This window comes from Papio anubis, chromosome 12 (genome assembly GCF_008728515.1).
Source record: "Papio anubis isolate 15944 chromosome 12, Panubis1.0, whole genome shotgun sequence".
NCBI classification, from domain to species: domain Eukaryota; kingdom Metazoa; phylum Chordata; class Mammalia; order Primates; family Cercopithecidae; genus Papio; species Papio anubis.
The window spans coordinates 20,066,318-20,081,537 of NC_044987.1; the positions used below are offsets into that span (position 1 = coordinate 20,066,318).

A 15,220-nucleotide genomic window follows, 5' to 3' on the forward strand; every position below is an offset into this window, starting at 1 on the left:
TCTTGTTGTCTTATTTTTAGATGAATGTATTTTCATTTAATACGTGGGAGTTATATGAATATATCCTAGCACTAACGGAAGTGTAACAGTTAATTGATTTAGGTGGTTTTATGCAGCCAGAATGATTGGATCAGGAAAGGGGTGGAAGGGATATTCTTAGGTCGTCACAAAGCTGAGCTGATGGGATCACCCTCCCCAGAGGTCAACAATCCATTCGTTAACTCAGACACTTTTCCTTTACTTCTGTTGGCGAAAAAGTACTCCTTTTTATTACAGTGATTTATCCTTCCATCTTTTCCTTGACATTTACCATCTTCCATCTCTCCCTTCACTTTTTTCAGATGTGTCTACAAACAAACAACAATCTCAGTCGCACTAAAAATAAGAACAAAACCTAAACCTTACTGTTCTTTCCAATTATTAACTCAGTTTACATTCCTTTCTTTGGCAAAGGTTGCAAATTTTTACTTTATATTTGTAATTTTACTATTTGCATTCAGTCCCAGCGCCTTAATCTGAATCTGCTGTCCTAAAGTACACTGGTGAAAACATTAGTTGTACAATCTCCAATCAGAAAACTGTTCATCTCACTGTAGTGCCCTCCTTGAAATTTGTGTTTACTCATTAAACTGACAATATTTGGGGATCCCTGTAGTAAACACTGTGTATGAACTTTACACAGTCTGGCCATCAAGAAAGATCACGGAGTATATTCTAGATGGGGAGGCTACTAAGTGAATAGGAATCACCACACTGGGCTGTGTAAAGATAAGTACTGGTTGCAGTGGCTTTTTTTTTTTTCTTTCCTTCATAATACTGCACTGTCCTGGTTCTTCTCTTACCTGGCTGATGACTCCTTATTTGCTGATATTTTTGTTCTCTTAAGCATACATTTTAAAGGGTGGTATTGTGAGAAAGTTACTGGGTTTTGTAAGTGCCAGCTCTTCATATAAGCAGGTAGACTAGCTTTTTCCCAACAGACGCTTATCTGTTTAGACTTCCTTAAAATAATTATGTTCAAATAAAGCAAAATCTCCATACACCACATAGTATTGAATTGTTAGAACTACATGTTAAGAATGTTGAGTCAACAAGATAGCTTCCATAAGAGGGTGAATTAATGTAGTGAGAATTCTAGAAACCAGATCATAGGAAGAGTGATTAAAAGAATAGTAATAGCTACCTTTTATTGAGTGCTATGTGCAAGTCAATGTGCTAGGACTTTTCTTGTTTATAGAGATATTTATTGAGAACTTACTCTGTACCTGCTACTGCCTGCAGTAAGCACTTAGAATAAAGTGATAAACATGATAAAGTATCTGTTCCTAAGGAACTTTGTATGTTATTTGATTCTCACAGCAGTCCGTAAGGGGGACTTTCATTTTGTTGCTGAAAAACAGCCTGAAGGAGATAAAATAAACTTTCCAAGGTCATATAGCTAGTAAATGATAGAGCCCTGCAGCCTTTCAAATGAGGTTCCTCATCTGAATGCAGAAAAAAATGACCTGAGTAACTATTTTCTCAACTTTCCCGAAGATAATATATAACTAATATTTTTTTCAGATAACTAAAAAGAAGTTAGTTTGTAATATACAATAGCTGCCTTAACCTGGGCATTACAAAAACCTGTGGTTGAGAAAGGAATTCCAAACTAGAAACAGAGTTTTAGGCTGGAGAAGAAGAATAAAATTAAAGCTGAAGATAAAGAAGACTTTCTTAAAACTTAGAGATGCCTAGTAGTGGAAAATACCACTTCAAAAGGTAATGAATTAGCTGCCAGAAAGTTCAGATAGAGGCTGAATCTCGTGAAGGATTTTGTAAAAGGAATTCTCCTAGTGTGAAATATGACTGGATGACTTACTCATTTTTCCCCATTTAGTATATAATCCTATGCTTTAAAAAATAAACTCGGTTAAAGTTGGAAATGGGGAATCGGCAGATGAGAAGAGAAAATTAGGTATGACACATCGGGTGACAATATCAGCAAATAAGGGCACCTGGGAGTGGAAGAGGGTGCCATCAATTATGCTGAAGTGACAGGCAGACCAGTTGGCTCATAATAATCACCTACAAAATGATTCGGCACTAAATATGCCTTGAAAGCATATTTTTTAGCTTATGAGGGAAAAGAGGATGAAGATTTGTCAAATGAAAGAACACAAGTCACAAAAGTACACAAAAGTGCTCAAGAACAAGGGAGGACCAGGTGGGAGTGTGACTTCATTTCTGTTTGTTCTGGAATGGGGTCATCAAGAATAGGGCTTTGGTTGAATAATAGTGTATGTGCAGTAAAAAAGAAAATGGTGTGGTTTGTGTTTTGTTTGGCAAGAGGAGAACCTTGTTCACATAAATGCTCCATTATTTTAAATCTGAGTCAATGGATATCTAAATTCTTGTTCTTAACATGTGCAGTAGCATTCAAGTTACAATGTGACCCTCGAGTCACAACAAAGACTGTATTGTAGAAGCACAAACCAACATAAACCCCTTTTTAATTAAATTATCTAAAGCAGAGCCAACTAAGTTTCCCAAGAGCAGACCTTATTATTAAACATCCATATATTAGTGCACAAAATGAATTTTTATATAACATCAATGATTAAACATAGCATGTTGTCATTCTAAAATAGATGAGTTCTAAGAGTAGTCCCAAACAATTACACTTCTGTAAGTTTTTTAAAAGCCATTGTAACTTTTAATTTGTTTTTACTGCCCCTACTTCTTACATCATACTGAGCCACTCGCTAGCATATGTTGAAATGGGGTCCTAATAAGATATTCACTTCCTCTATTCATCAGCACTAAAACTCCTAAAAAGCAGTTTTAACAACTCTGAAAAAGAAGAGTTGTGTTATTTTTGTTTCGTTTTGTTTTAATATCCATTTGGAAGATTGAAAAAAGAGACCAATGAGATTGCTTCCCTCAATAGCCAGTCTGGTGATAAAGGTATCTTTAAGAGGGCTGACTTAGAAGGTAGAAAAGAAAAAGAAAGGAGAGCAAAAAGTCCAATAGGAAAGAGTAAGGTTCAACTGTCTTTCCAGCAAAATTAATTGTATGTCTTTCATTCCCTTGGTAAGTTTATCCAGATCCCACTAAGGTGCAGCTTTTGTTTTCTTAATTTCTATGAAGAGTGTACCAATTTTTCTAGCCAACAAAATGTATGTTTGAATACCTATGACTCTATACCACCTGTGTCCTTTCCTCATTGCCTATTTCCATTCAGTTGCAAAGTCCTGCCCAATTAAAATTCACAATGTATTTATGTTACCTTTTTGTAATCACTCTCATCACCTGCACTATATTTACCTGGATATGTAGCCTGTTTTCTTTGCCTCTGTCTCTCTACTTCATCCTAAATGTGCATAGCCTCCAAATTAATATTCCTAAAGCACATCTCTGATCACATGACGAATACTTCAGTGTTTCCAAAGTATGTTCTACAGAACTTTCACTAGAAATACAAGATACACCTTTGAAAAAAAGACATGAGGCCAATAAATTTGACAAGCACATTATCACCTTCTTAGGGAGTCATAATGTGTAAGGACATGTTAAAGGTTCAGAAAAAGAGACCTGTTTGATGTTGTTTCAACTAGTGTTTCACAAATTTCTTTGTCCATAAATTTAAAATCTTTGCATACTACTGCCTTCCTGAGGAGCCTCGCTTCTACAGAAACATAATTAGAAATGCCTTACTTAAAAAGCTCCACTGGCTCCCTAGTGGATCCAATTTTTCAGTTGGTAGAAACGGATTTTTATATAGTGTGTCAGACTTTGGTAAGCTTCCAGAATTTTAGGAGTGGGGCACGGTGGGTCGGGCCTGTAGTCCCAGGCTGTAGGCTAAGGCGGGAGAATCCCTTGAGCCCAGGAGTTGGAGGAATGTAGTGAGCTATGATCACACCACTGCACTCCAGCCTGGCCAACAGAGGGAGACTCTCTCTAAACAAACAATGTTCTTCATTAGGCAGATGGGCTGGTTTTCTCACTCCTGGTTTGATAAGGTTCAACCCTGCCTTTACTGCACGTGATGACCCGTATCTATCAATGTCTTTGGCAAGTGGATAGGAGAAGGGAGGCAAGCCTGCAGCTGCAGATTCCCTAGACGCTGAGGATCAAAATTGGCATTATTACTGATGACAGACATTAGGAACATCCACTGATGAATATAGGTGAGTGCAAGTGTTTCTTAACAATGCTAATGATGTATTTTCTTTTTAAAGTAACAATTTACTTGGCTCCTTATTTCACTAGAATATCTGAAGGCTGCCCTACTTCAAAATGCACTTCTAAATCGGAGGAAGAAAATGTTGCCTTCAACTTCCCGAAGACCTGAGAGTCACTGAAGCAGTGCAACTCTAATACATTGCACACTCCAGAAACATTCAAGACTTTCCATAGTGTGACCAAGCCGCATTGCCAGCCTTTTCTCCTTAATTCCCCCAGGTGGGTGCTGTTCTTTTCTGCATCTGTGGCTATGCCTGTGCTAGTCCCCTTAACTAAATTGCTTGTCCTTCTCATTTTCTGTCGGTTAAACTTTTATCCATCTCGTTTAGTAAATGACTCCTTACATGCAAAGAACACACTTATTTTAACCAGGTTAGGCAAAAAATGGACTATACTGACTGAGAGAGCTGGGAAGGCAGAGGGCACCTCCTCTCTCACTCTGTGTTCAAGTGTTTGGGTGAGACTTCACATCTAATTCCAGGGATGAAGGTGTAATCGATGTCTTATCTCTCCTCTGTAGAAGCTCCCTGAGGGTAGGCAACATGTCTACATTTATCCTGTGCCCAAAGAGTGCCTGAATGCCTGTTGAATGAATGAGTAACCTTCACGGATAGGCTAGCTCTCCTTGGAATCAAAATCCAAAAATAGAACATGTCAGGAAGGCAAGGGCATAATTTGTAGTCTCTTTGGTCTAAAATTATCTAGTTTCCTGGACAAATAAGAGTAACATGGTAAGATAAATTTTTCTTAAAGGATAAATCAACCTGCCTCTAGGAATGCAACCTAAAGTTAGATCCTAATCCAAGATGTGGACAAATATTTATGAACATAAATATTTAATGCATTTAACATTTTTTCTGTTTATAATTTTAAAAATCCCTGGAAACCTATGCCCAAAATAGATGATGGATTGAAAAAAGTCAATACCTGGCGGGGCGTGGTGGCTCATGCCTGTAATCCCAGCACTTTGGGAGGGTGAGGAGGGTGGATCAGAAGGTCAGGAGATTGAGACCATCCTGGCTAACATGGTGAAACTCCGTCTGTACTAAAAATACAAAAAGAATTAGCCAGGCCTGGTGGCGGGCACCTGTAGTCCCAGCTACTCTGGAGACTGAGGCAGGAAGAATGGCGTGAACCCAGGAAGTGGAGCTTGCAGTGAGCCTAGATGGTGCCACTGCACTCTAGCCTGGGCGACAGAGCGAGATTCTGTCTCAAAAAAAAAAAAAAAAGTTAATACTATATTCTAGTTTGTTACTAACCACTTTTACAAGGATTCTTTTATATAATCCTCACAATCATGCTATGACGGGGATTGGCAAACATTTTCTGAAGACCTAGGTAGTAAATATTTTAGACTTTGTGGTCTAACAGGTAAAATCGAAGCTCTTATGTAAATACTTATATAACAAGAGAGAAAACAAACTTTCACAAAATCTGTTCAAATGAAATTCAAAGTATAATACTAATTGAATACAATTTTTTGTAGTGCTAACGCTTTCAAGGAAAAGATGGAATTCTTTTTTGGAGGGATACCATTTCACTTAACTAAAGTACAAAGTTAAGTGTTCTTTATCATCAAAATCAATAGAAAACGCTCATCTATAAATGCTGATTTTTAATGAGATTTTATGTATTTCATCTTCAAAATGTCTTTTCATACAGATAGGTACTGACAAATACTGATATGCATCCACAGGCATATGATTTTAATTGAACATATTCATCATTGGGAAGGCATTTATACAATTCTATTATACTTTTGTCTTGATATTTGCCTTTTAGCCTGTCATTACATTGCAAATTAATTGCTTCCAATTGAAGTAGAAGCTTCTCAATTGCACAGTTAAATGGATTTTGAATTGTGAACATATTCTTTGCACTTATGTTCAGGTCTAAAAGACACTGTTAGAACTCTACCTTGAGCTTGTAAAATTTATCTACAGCAAATGTGTGTGGGTATGGAGATCTTGCTTCTTGTTTTAACTTTTAACAGATAGGAAGGCATAAAGCAGCTTGAGATGCTGGTGTTCAAACAATGTTAAGTTGTTGTTGAAATGACTTTACCACCCTATAAGTTTGGCATGTAGGAGCTATTTTGCCTTATAATTTTAGGTTTGAGAAACATAAGTCTGCAGCAAAAGCTAATTGTTGAACCTGTTCATAGTTCAATAACAGTGGTTAAAGGTAGTTCTTCCAACCATTTCTAAATGTACTAATCATTCTTAGCTGGAGGGCTGTACAAAACTGGCAGAGGGCTAGATTTAGCCTTCAGGCCTTAGTTTGCAGAGAATTTTAGTAACTGCCTAAAGGCACAAAACTATGTAGTGGTGGAGGGAGTATTCACTTGTTGACTATGCAATACCACTTATCATGCTACAGTGGCCAGTGGGCAGATCTGGCATGGGGTTTTCTGTGGCTAACAGGATTTTTTTTTCTTAAAAAGATGCATTATACAATTTTTTTTTTTTTTTTTTTTGGACAGAATCTTACTCTATTGCTCAGGCTCTGGGGTGTGGTGGAGTGATGATTCACTGTAACCTTGGTTTTTTGGGCTCAGGCGACTCTGCCACCTCAACCTCCCCAGTAGCTGGGATTACAGGTGCATACCACCATACCCAGCTAATGTTTTTTCTTTTTTCTTCTTTTTTTTTTTTTTTCTTTTTTTGTCTCATACTGTCACCTAGGCTGGAGTGTAGTGGCATGATCTCAGATCACTGCAACCTCCACCTCCCAGGTTCAAGTGATTCTCCTGCCTAAGCCTCCTCAGTAGCTGGGATTACAGATGCCCATCACCGAGCCTGGCTAATTTTTGTATTTTTAGTAGAGATGGGATTTCACCATGTTGGTCAGACTGGTCTCGAACTCCTAACCTCCAGTGATCTGCTCGCCTCAGCTTCCCAAAGTGTTGGGATTACAGGCATACGCCACAGCACCCAGCCCCTAGCTAATTTTTTTGTAGAGACGGGGTTTTGCCATGTTGCCCAGGCTAGTCTTGAATTCCTGGGCTCAAGTGATCTGCCAGTCTTGGCCTCCCTAAGTGTTGGGATTTCAGGCATGAGCCACCGTGCCTGGCCACAATATTTAATATGTACAAAACAGTGTAAGTAAAATGCAGCCAATACCTGTGTACTTACCATTCAAGTAAAATATTGCTCCACACGTTAAATCCCCTTGGTTTAACTCATCTTGATAATCTGCCCACATCACTTTCTCCTGCCAAACATAATCATTGTCCTGAATTTGTTGTTTTGCATGTGCATGCTTTATTTTTTTAAAAAAACGACTTTAACTACATGTCTATCCCTAATGTATCCCTAAGTGTAACATCTAATTGTTTTACATGTTTTAAAACAACATAATATATTATATTGCACATAAAATATTTAAGTAAAGCTATTACAATTTCCCTTTATTTCTTTTTTTTAATTAAAAAAATTTTTTTTGTAGAGATGGGGTCTTCCTATGTTAGCCAGCTGGTCTCCAACTCCTGGCCTCAAGCAATTCTCCAGCCTTGGCCTCTCAAAGTGCTGGGATACAGGCGTGAGTCACAGCGTCCAGCTTCTCTTTATTTCTTTTCTCTGTTTTTTTGAGACAGTCTCGCTCTGCTGCCCCGGCTGGAGTGCGAGTGGCACGATCTTGGTTCATTGCAACCTCCATCTCCTGGGTTAAAGTAATTCTCCTGCCTCAGCTTCCTGAATAGCTGGGATTACAGGCATGAGCCACCACATCTGGCCTCTTTATCTCTTACTCATATTAACTTTAGACTATTATTAACTACTTAACATAAATCAATCAGTTCTTGCATTGTCCTCCCAGTAGGTCATTTCAAAATAATAGTAAATTATATATAGGAGCTATAGCCTAGACCAAAGAACAAATGCATTAGCTCTGCTGAATCATTTTTCTTAAACACTGTCAAACAAAGATTGTTAAACTATATCAAAACAAAGATCATAGGCCAGGTGTGGTGGCTCATGCCTGTAATCCCAGCACTTTGGGAGGCTGAGGTGGGTGGATCACCTGAGGTCACAAGTTTGAGACCAACCTGGCCATCATGATGAAACCCCGTCTCTAATAAAATTACAAACATTAGCCGGGTGTGGCAGCTCATGCCTGTAATCCCAGCTACTCAGAAAGCTTAGGCAGGAGAATTACTTAAACCCAGGAGATGGAGGTTACAATGAACCAAGATCGTGCCACTGCACTCCAGCCTGGGCAACAGAGCAAGACTCTGTCTCAAAAACAAAACAAAACAAAACAAAACAAAAGAGAAAAGAAAAAGAAAAGAAATAAAGAGAGGCTGGACGCTCTGGCACACACCGGTGATCCCAGTGCTTTAGGAGGCCAAGGCAAGATAATTGCTTGAGGCCAGGAGTTGGAGACCAGCTGGTTAACATAGGAAGACTTCTATCTCTACAAAAAAAAAAAAAAAAAAAAAAAAAATTTTTTAATTAAAAAAAAAAAAAAAAAAAAAAAAGGATGGTTCGTATTGATACAATAGTGGGTTAGATTATGGCCCCTGGACTCAATGAATTTGTTGAGCAACAAGTAGTCTCTTTAACTGGAGAAAGCGGCATTCTTTAGTTTAACATGTGTGTGTTTACATCTATAAAATCCATATATATAAATCCTTATTTAAAATGTGCGGATGACGTTTTTGTTTTTTCGTTGTTTAATTCTGGGAAGCCTTTTTACAATGCTTGTTTTAAGTCATTTTAAAATATATTTGTAAAACTAAGTTATTGTGTGAGTGTGTATATAATATGATTTGGGAGGTCATCATTATGATCATTGTGCAAAATATACATGTGTAAAATCATATATGAGGTCTTAAGATGATGTCAATAAATCCTCTTTATACGTGGCTACTAAAAATAGACCCTGGCTAGGCACAGGCTCATGCTTATAATCTCAGGGATTTGGGAGGCTGAAGCAGGAGGATCGCTTGAGGCCAGGAGTTCACAGCCCAGGCAAACTAGTGAGATCCTATATCTACAAAAAATAAAAAAACTGGCATGTGGTGGTGTGTACCTGTACTCCCAGCTACTCAGGAGGCTGAGGCAGGAGGTTCGCTTGAGCCTAGGAGTTCAAGGTTACAGTGAGCTAAAAACCCACCCTAGCACTCTAGCCTGCGCAACAGAGTGAGACCCTGGCTATAAAAAAACAAAAGTTAACCACATATTATATTAAGTTCCATTTCACAATTGGCTCTAATAAGAGTGCACCTTATCAACTTTCTCTGAAAGTACTATCTAAAGGCTATTGTGGGTAAACAGTTGTAGTATATTTATGCCATGAAGTACTACTCAGCAACAAAAAGGAATTATCTGCTGATATACACACAACATCAATAAATCTCAAGAACACACTGACTGAAAGCAGCCAGACACAAAAGACTATATACATATGATTCTATGTAGATGAAACTCTAGAAAAGACAAATCTACTGTATATTGGTGAAAGTTGATCGGGGGTTGCTTGAGGATGGTAATTGATTGGGAAGAGGAGACACAGAGGAATTGTTTGGAGGGTGATGAAAATATTCCACTGTTTGATTGTAATGATTATTACATGGGTATATATAACAGTCAAAACTTATCAAACTGTACACTTTGAATGGATGCATTTATTGTATATAAATTATTTACTTATTTACTTAGAGATGTGGTCTTGCTCTATTGCCCAGGCTGGAGTGCAGTGGTGTGATCACAGCTCACTGTAACCCCAAACTCCCGGGCTCAAGTGATCCTTCCACCTCAACCTCCTGAGTAGCTGGGGTTACAGGTGTGAGCCACCACACCCGCCTCTGTATATAAATTATATATTTCAATAAAATTAGAAAATAAACAAAAAATATTTTATTGCAGAAGGGGTAGTCTACATGGTATTTCTAAAGAGACAATCTTACAAGCAAGTATTTGCCAGGGTTTCTCCTGTTGAGGGAAATGTGTGCCCCAATGTGAGAACACTAACATCTCATTGGTAGAGATGGATGCCTGGCCAGATAAAACTGCCAAGTGAAACCCATCAGTTTTTTTTTGTTGTTATTTGTTTTTTTTTGCCCTTGCTCCAAGCTGTAAAAGCAAACATCGATCTAGCATGTCTTGAGGGAGAGAGCGTACTCGGTTCATCTGAGCATTCCAAGCCCCAAGGTGTCTTAGTCCATTTTCTGCTGCTATAACAGAATACTACAGACTGAATAATTTACAAAGAATATACATTTATTTGGTTAACAGTTCTGGAGGCTGGGAAATCCAAGAGCATGGTGCCAACATCTGGTGAAGGCCTTCATGCTGTGCAATGTGTTATCCCATGGCAGAAGAGCAAGCAAGAGCTGAGACAAAGAAAAACGGTTCCAAACTCCCACAGAGCCCTTATGACCTAATCACTTATTAAAGGCCCGACTTTCTAATATTATCACATTGGCAATTAAATTTCAACTTCAGTCTTAGACATTCAAACCATAGCACATGGTTATTGGCATTCTGCTTTATGTACCAACTTCTTGTCAGTTTGGTTCGTATGAGACAGTTCCAAAGAACCTCATCATATTTGGAGGTCCTTACAAAGAGCTCCGTAACATCTGAAGCTTGAGGATCAGATCCTTGAGCACAGTGTCTATATCAATGCACTTCTGTTTCTAGAAAACCCTTTCTTGACCATCCTCCAGTTCAGCATCTCTTAGGTCATACTTCCTTTACATCCTCTGCACTTCACACATACAATAATACCTCAATTCCATTTCATATTTCAGCTTATTAATAAGTCTATATGGTCAAAGTGAAGGCTTGACAATCACAGGTCGACAATGTAAGTATTTTTCAAGAAAATCCTACCTTTCTTTCTGTTAACTGGGTAAATGAACACAGTGAGGTCTTTGTTGCTGGGTTATCTGGGTATAGCTGGCCTCTGACAATATTTTACATATAAATTAATATTTATTGGCTACTTCATTTCAGGCAAAGCAAAAGAAGTTGCCACACCACAGGAAATTTCAAGATTTTTGTGGGGGAATTCTGGCAAACTTGCCAAATTATGACATACCAGCAGTTTTGAAAACAATCTAATATGTTGACATGGAAAGACTGCATATAAATTCTTTAATTATCTCTCATTTTGGCTAAATTTTAGCTTTGTGGTGTGAGAGCAGATCTGCATTTGCACTGCTGCCATAATATTTGATGGCAGTTCCACTTGGCTCCTTTCTAGGCCTGAGTTCAGAGCAATATGGCAGTTTTGTGATGTGGACACAGTTTCTATGCTAAAGCCATCTATTTTAATAAAGTAAAGGTCTAGCCCATTGAGCCTAGTTGAATACAGCTGTTGCATTGATCTCTTCTCATGCTACAACCATTGAGTTCATTTCCTTAATCACGTTTTCCATACGGGTAAAAGCATGAAGCTGCTTAGTATCTTCCAGAGTGCATGCATTCTAATTTCAGAATTTAATCAAATGGAACTGGCTTCCTGACAGAGTAAACAGAGCAAAATACTGTATCCAGACCAGCTGCCAAGCTAGCAGCCTGAATTTATTTTTCCTTGCTTTGCTAAATGCATCTTGAATTTTTGAAAACATAGTCCAGGTTTAGGAAATTTAACATTTTGGAATCAAGACCAGTCACCTCTAATATTCCTCCATAAATACATCCATTAAATTTCAAAACTCAGGTAGCTGAGTTAATCATTTCTCACATGACTGTGACAGAGGAGAAAACACATTCCTTTTTTCCTATTGAACACTGAACACTGGAATTGTGTACATAGACCCTTGCCATTTGGGCTAATCAAATGGCAGGGTAACTTTAAATATCTATCATTTTTTTCTGATTACTAGCTCTGTAGTTCTTATTTGACTCCTAGAATCTAACTTATCGCTTTGAAATCTTTCCAGGTATTCTCTATGCCACTTTTGAATACATCATTCAATATATAAATACTACAGTTTTATTTATAATATAGGTTCTTTGTAGCAACCAGGATACATAGAGAGAAATTAAAGAGGCAGCTGAGTGAAAATACCTATTTCTCCAACCACTTGGCTTATGAGAGGGCTCGAGGAGGTATAAAATATTGTTACCAATTACTTTGTTATTGCTAATTCTAATTTTTCTATCTGCAAAAATAATTTTTGCTGCATATATATTCTTTATTAAGCACAAATATTTATGCTTATATTTGTGTAGTAATTTCATTTATCCCTTTAACACAATATCAAGGATAGCCTTTGAAGGACATACATGATGGACTGAGAACTTTATCATTTAGCTAGGGGATTCTTAGAAATGCACATAGCCTCAAATCAAATCAAAACAAGTAGTTTTTTATATCCTAACTTCCTGGGAATTCTCCTTTTTATATCCTCAGCTCCTTTTCCAGGCTAACCCCTAATCATATATACAAATTTAGATAGCCTACTACCTCCTCCCAGAAGCTTTCCATGCTCTCTTCTCTTCTGTTACTTCATATTCTTTCTTATTTCAAATGTCATCCATACACTGAGGACACCCAGATCAAATCTCTAATCCAGATCTCCCTGAGCTTCACACTATTTATAATAATTTATATGCATAACTGTTTACTTACTGTCTCCATTTAGATGGCATCTCAAACTTGACATGCCCAAACCAAACTCATCACTCCTTATTCAAAAAACCCTAAGGTGGCACTAATGAATGAGTTATCTGGTGCTGTGAAACAAATTACAAAAAAATCTGGTGGTCTAAAAAATAATGAACATTTATTACGTTACGTTTTCTGTGGGTCACAAATTTGGGAGTAGTTTACCTAGGTGGTCTGACCAAAAGTCTCTCACAAGATTGCAGTAAGATGTTGGCCAGGGCTACAGCCATCTGATGGCCCAAATGGGGATGGAAGATCCCCTTCCAAGATGGCTCCCTCATATATCTGGTAAGTTGGTGCAGTCTGTTGGTAGGAGACCTCAGTTCTTCCCCATATGGACCTTTCCATAGGGCTCCAGAGGGCTGTTTGAGTGTCTTCACAACATGGTGGCTGACTTCCTCTCCAGAACAGGTAATCCAAGAGAGAACAAGGAGAAAGCTGCAGTATCTTTCATAACCCAGCCTCAGAAGGTAAACAATGTCACTTTCTCGGTATTATTTCAGTCACACAGGCTAGCCACAATTTAATGTGGAAGGTGAGTCATAGGGGTGTGAAGACCAGGAGATAAGGATCATTTGGGCCATCTTGGAGGCTGGTTACCACCACTGTCAGTCCAATGGCTCATACCAGATACCCAAGAGTCATTTTGACACTCCCTCTCTTTACAACCTTCAGTCAATATCAAATCTAGTCTACCGTATCTATACTCTGACTTCATCTACTGTTACCTCTCTACTCCAAGCCACCATCATCTCTTGTCTATAGTCCTGCAATAGCCTCTAAACTGTTCTCTCTCATGCAACTCTTGTACTCCTTCAACTAATTTTCCACACAGGTATCAGTAATCTTTTTTTTGTTGAGACGGAGTCTTGCTCTGTTGCCCATGCTGGAGTGCAGTGGCGCCATCTCGGCTCACTGCAAGTTCCGCCTCCCGGGTTCACGCCATTCTCCTGCCTCAGCCTCCCAAATAGCTGGGACTACAGGCGCCCGTCACCACGCCTGGCGAATTTTTTGTATTTTTAGTAGAGACGGGGTTTCACTGTGTTAGCCAGGATGGTCTCGATCTCCTGACCTCGTGATCTGCCCGCCTCAGTCTCCCAAAGTGCTGGGATTACAGGTGTGAGCCACCGCGCCTAGCTGGTATCAGTAATCTTTTAAGAATGCAGATTGATTATACCACTCTCCCACTTAAATACCCGTCAGTGGTTTCCTTTTAGATATACCAGACACGCGAACTTGGACAACTTATTTAACCATTTTTAGACTCAGTTACTTCCTCTTTAAAATGAAAATAAAAAGAGCCAACTCAATCAGGTGCAGTGGCTCACACCTGTAATCCCAGCACTTTGGGAGGCTGAGGTGGGCAGATCACAAGGTCAGGAGTTCAAGACCAGCCTGACCAACATGGTGAAACCCTGTCTCTACTAAAACTACAAAAAATTAGCTGGGCATGGTGGTGCATGCCTGTATTCCCAGCTACTCAGGAGGCTGAGGCAGGAGAATTGCTTGAACCCGGGAGGCAGAGGTTGCAGTGAGCCAAGATGGCACCACTGCACTCCAGCCTAGGCAACAGAGCGAGACACCATCTGAAAAACAAAAAAAAGAAAAAAAAGGCAACTCATGGAATTGTAGTGAAGATTAATTTAGGCAAAGTATTTAATTGTAAAAAAGTTCCTAGAAGTGAACCTCTGCTCAATGCCTATTGAAGAACAGGTCACTTCTAGTTGACACATATTGTTTAGCTCTGATGGCATCAGGAGGAGAAGTCTTTCTGGGAGGAGGTAATTAGCCTGATGGGGTGCAGAGGTTTAGTGAACTATGTCTTCTGTGATAAAATAGAGCAGAAGCACAGTCAGAGTCTCAGTTGCTATCTCCTTGGGCTTGCAGCAGGGAAGAAAGGAGAAGGTAGCAAGAGGGAGAGGGTGGACTTGATGGCTTGGCCTAGACATGATAATAAGAAACGTCAAGATTGGGTAATCTCTTGGCATTATGCAATCTCCTTCAAACTGCAGGCTTTTAAACTTTTCTAGAGTGAAGAACCCCTTTGAGAATCTGCTGAAAAATTGACGAGTGCAATCTAATTAAACTCAAGAGCTTCTGCGCAGCAAACGAAACTATCAACAGAGTAAACAGCCTACAGAATGGGAGAAAATACTTGCAAACTATGCATCTGAAAAAGATCTAATATCCAGAATCTATAAGGAACTTAAAAAAATTTATAAGAGAAAAACAACCTCATTAAAAAGTGGGCAAAGAACATGAACATTTTCAAAAGAAGACATACCTGCAGCCAACAAGCATATGAAAAAAGCTCAATATCGCTGATCATTACAGAAATGCAAATCAAAACCACAGTGACACACCATCTCATACCACT

The 15,220-nt window shown here is 38.8% G+C and overlaps 1 long non-coding RNA gene across 3 annotated transcripts; it reads left to right on the forward strand.

The window, feature by feature from the left end:
- The first annotated feature begins 2,473 nt into the window (after positions 1-2,473).
- On the forward strand, positions 2,474-15,016 carry LOC103877917. Of its 3 annotated transcripts, XR_001895167.3 has the most exons (5): positions 2,474-4,169; positions 4,252-4,443; positions 10,461-11,034; positions 13,194-13,313; positions 14,874-15,016. It is a non-coding gene; the product is annotated as an uncharacterized LOC103877917 (long non-coding RNA). The 3 variants fall into 3 exon arrangements; XR_001895166.3 differs by having other exon boundaries at positions 2,474-4,443; XR_637842.4 differs by having other exon boundaries at positions 2,474-4,443; positions 10,979-11,034.
- Positions 15,017-15,220: the final 204 nt, after the last annotated feature.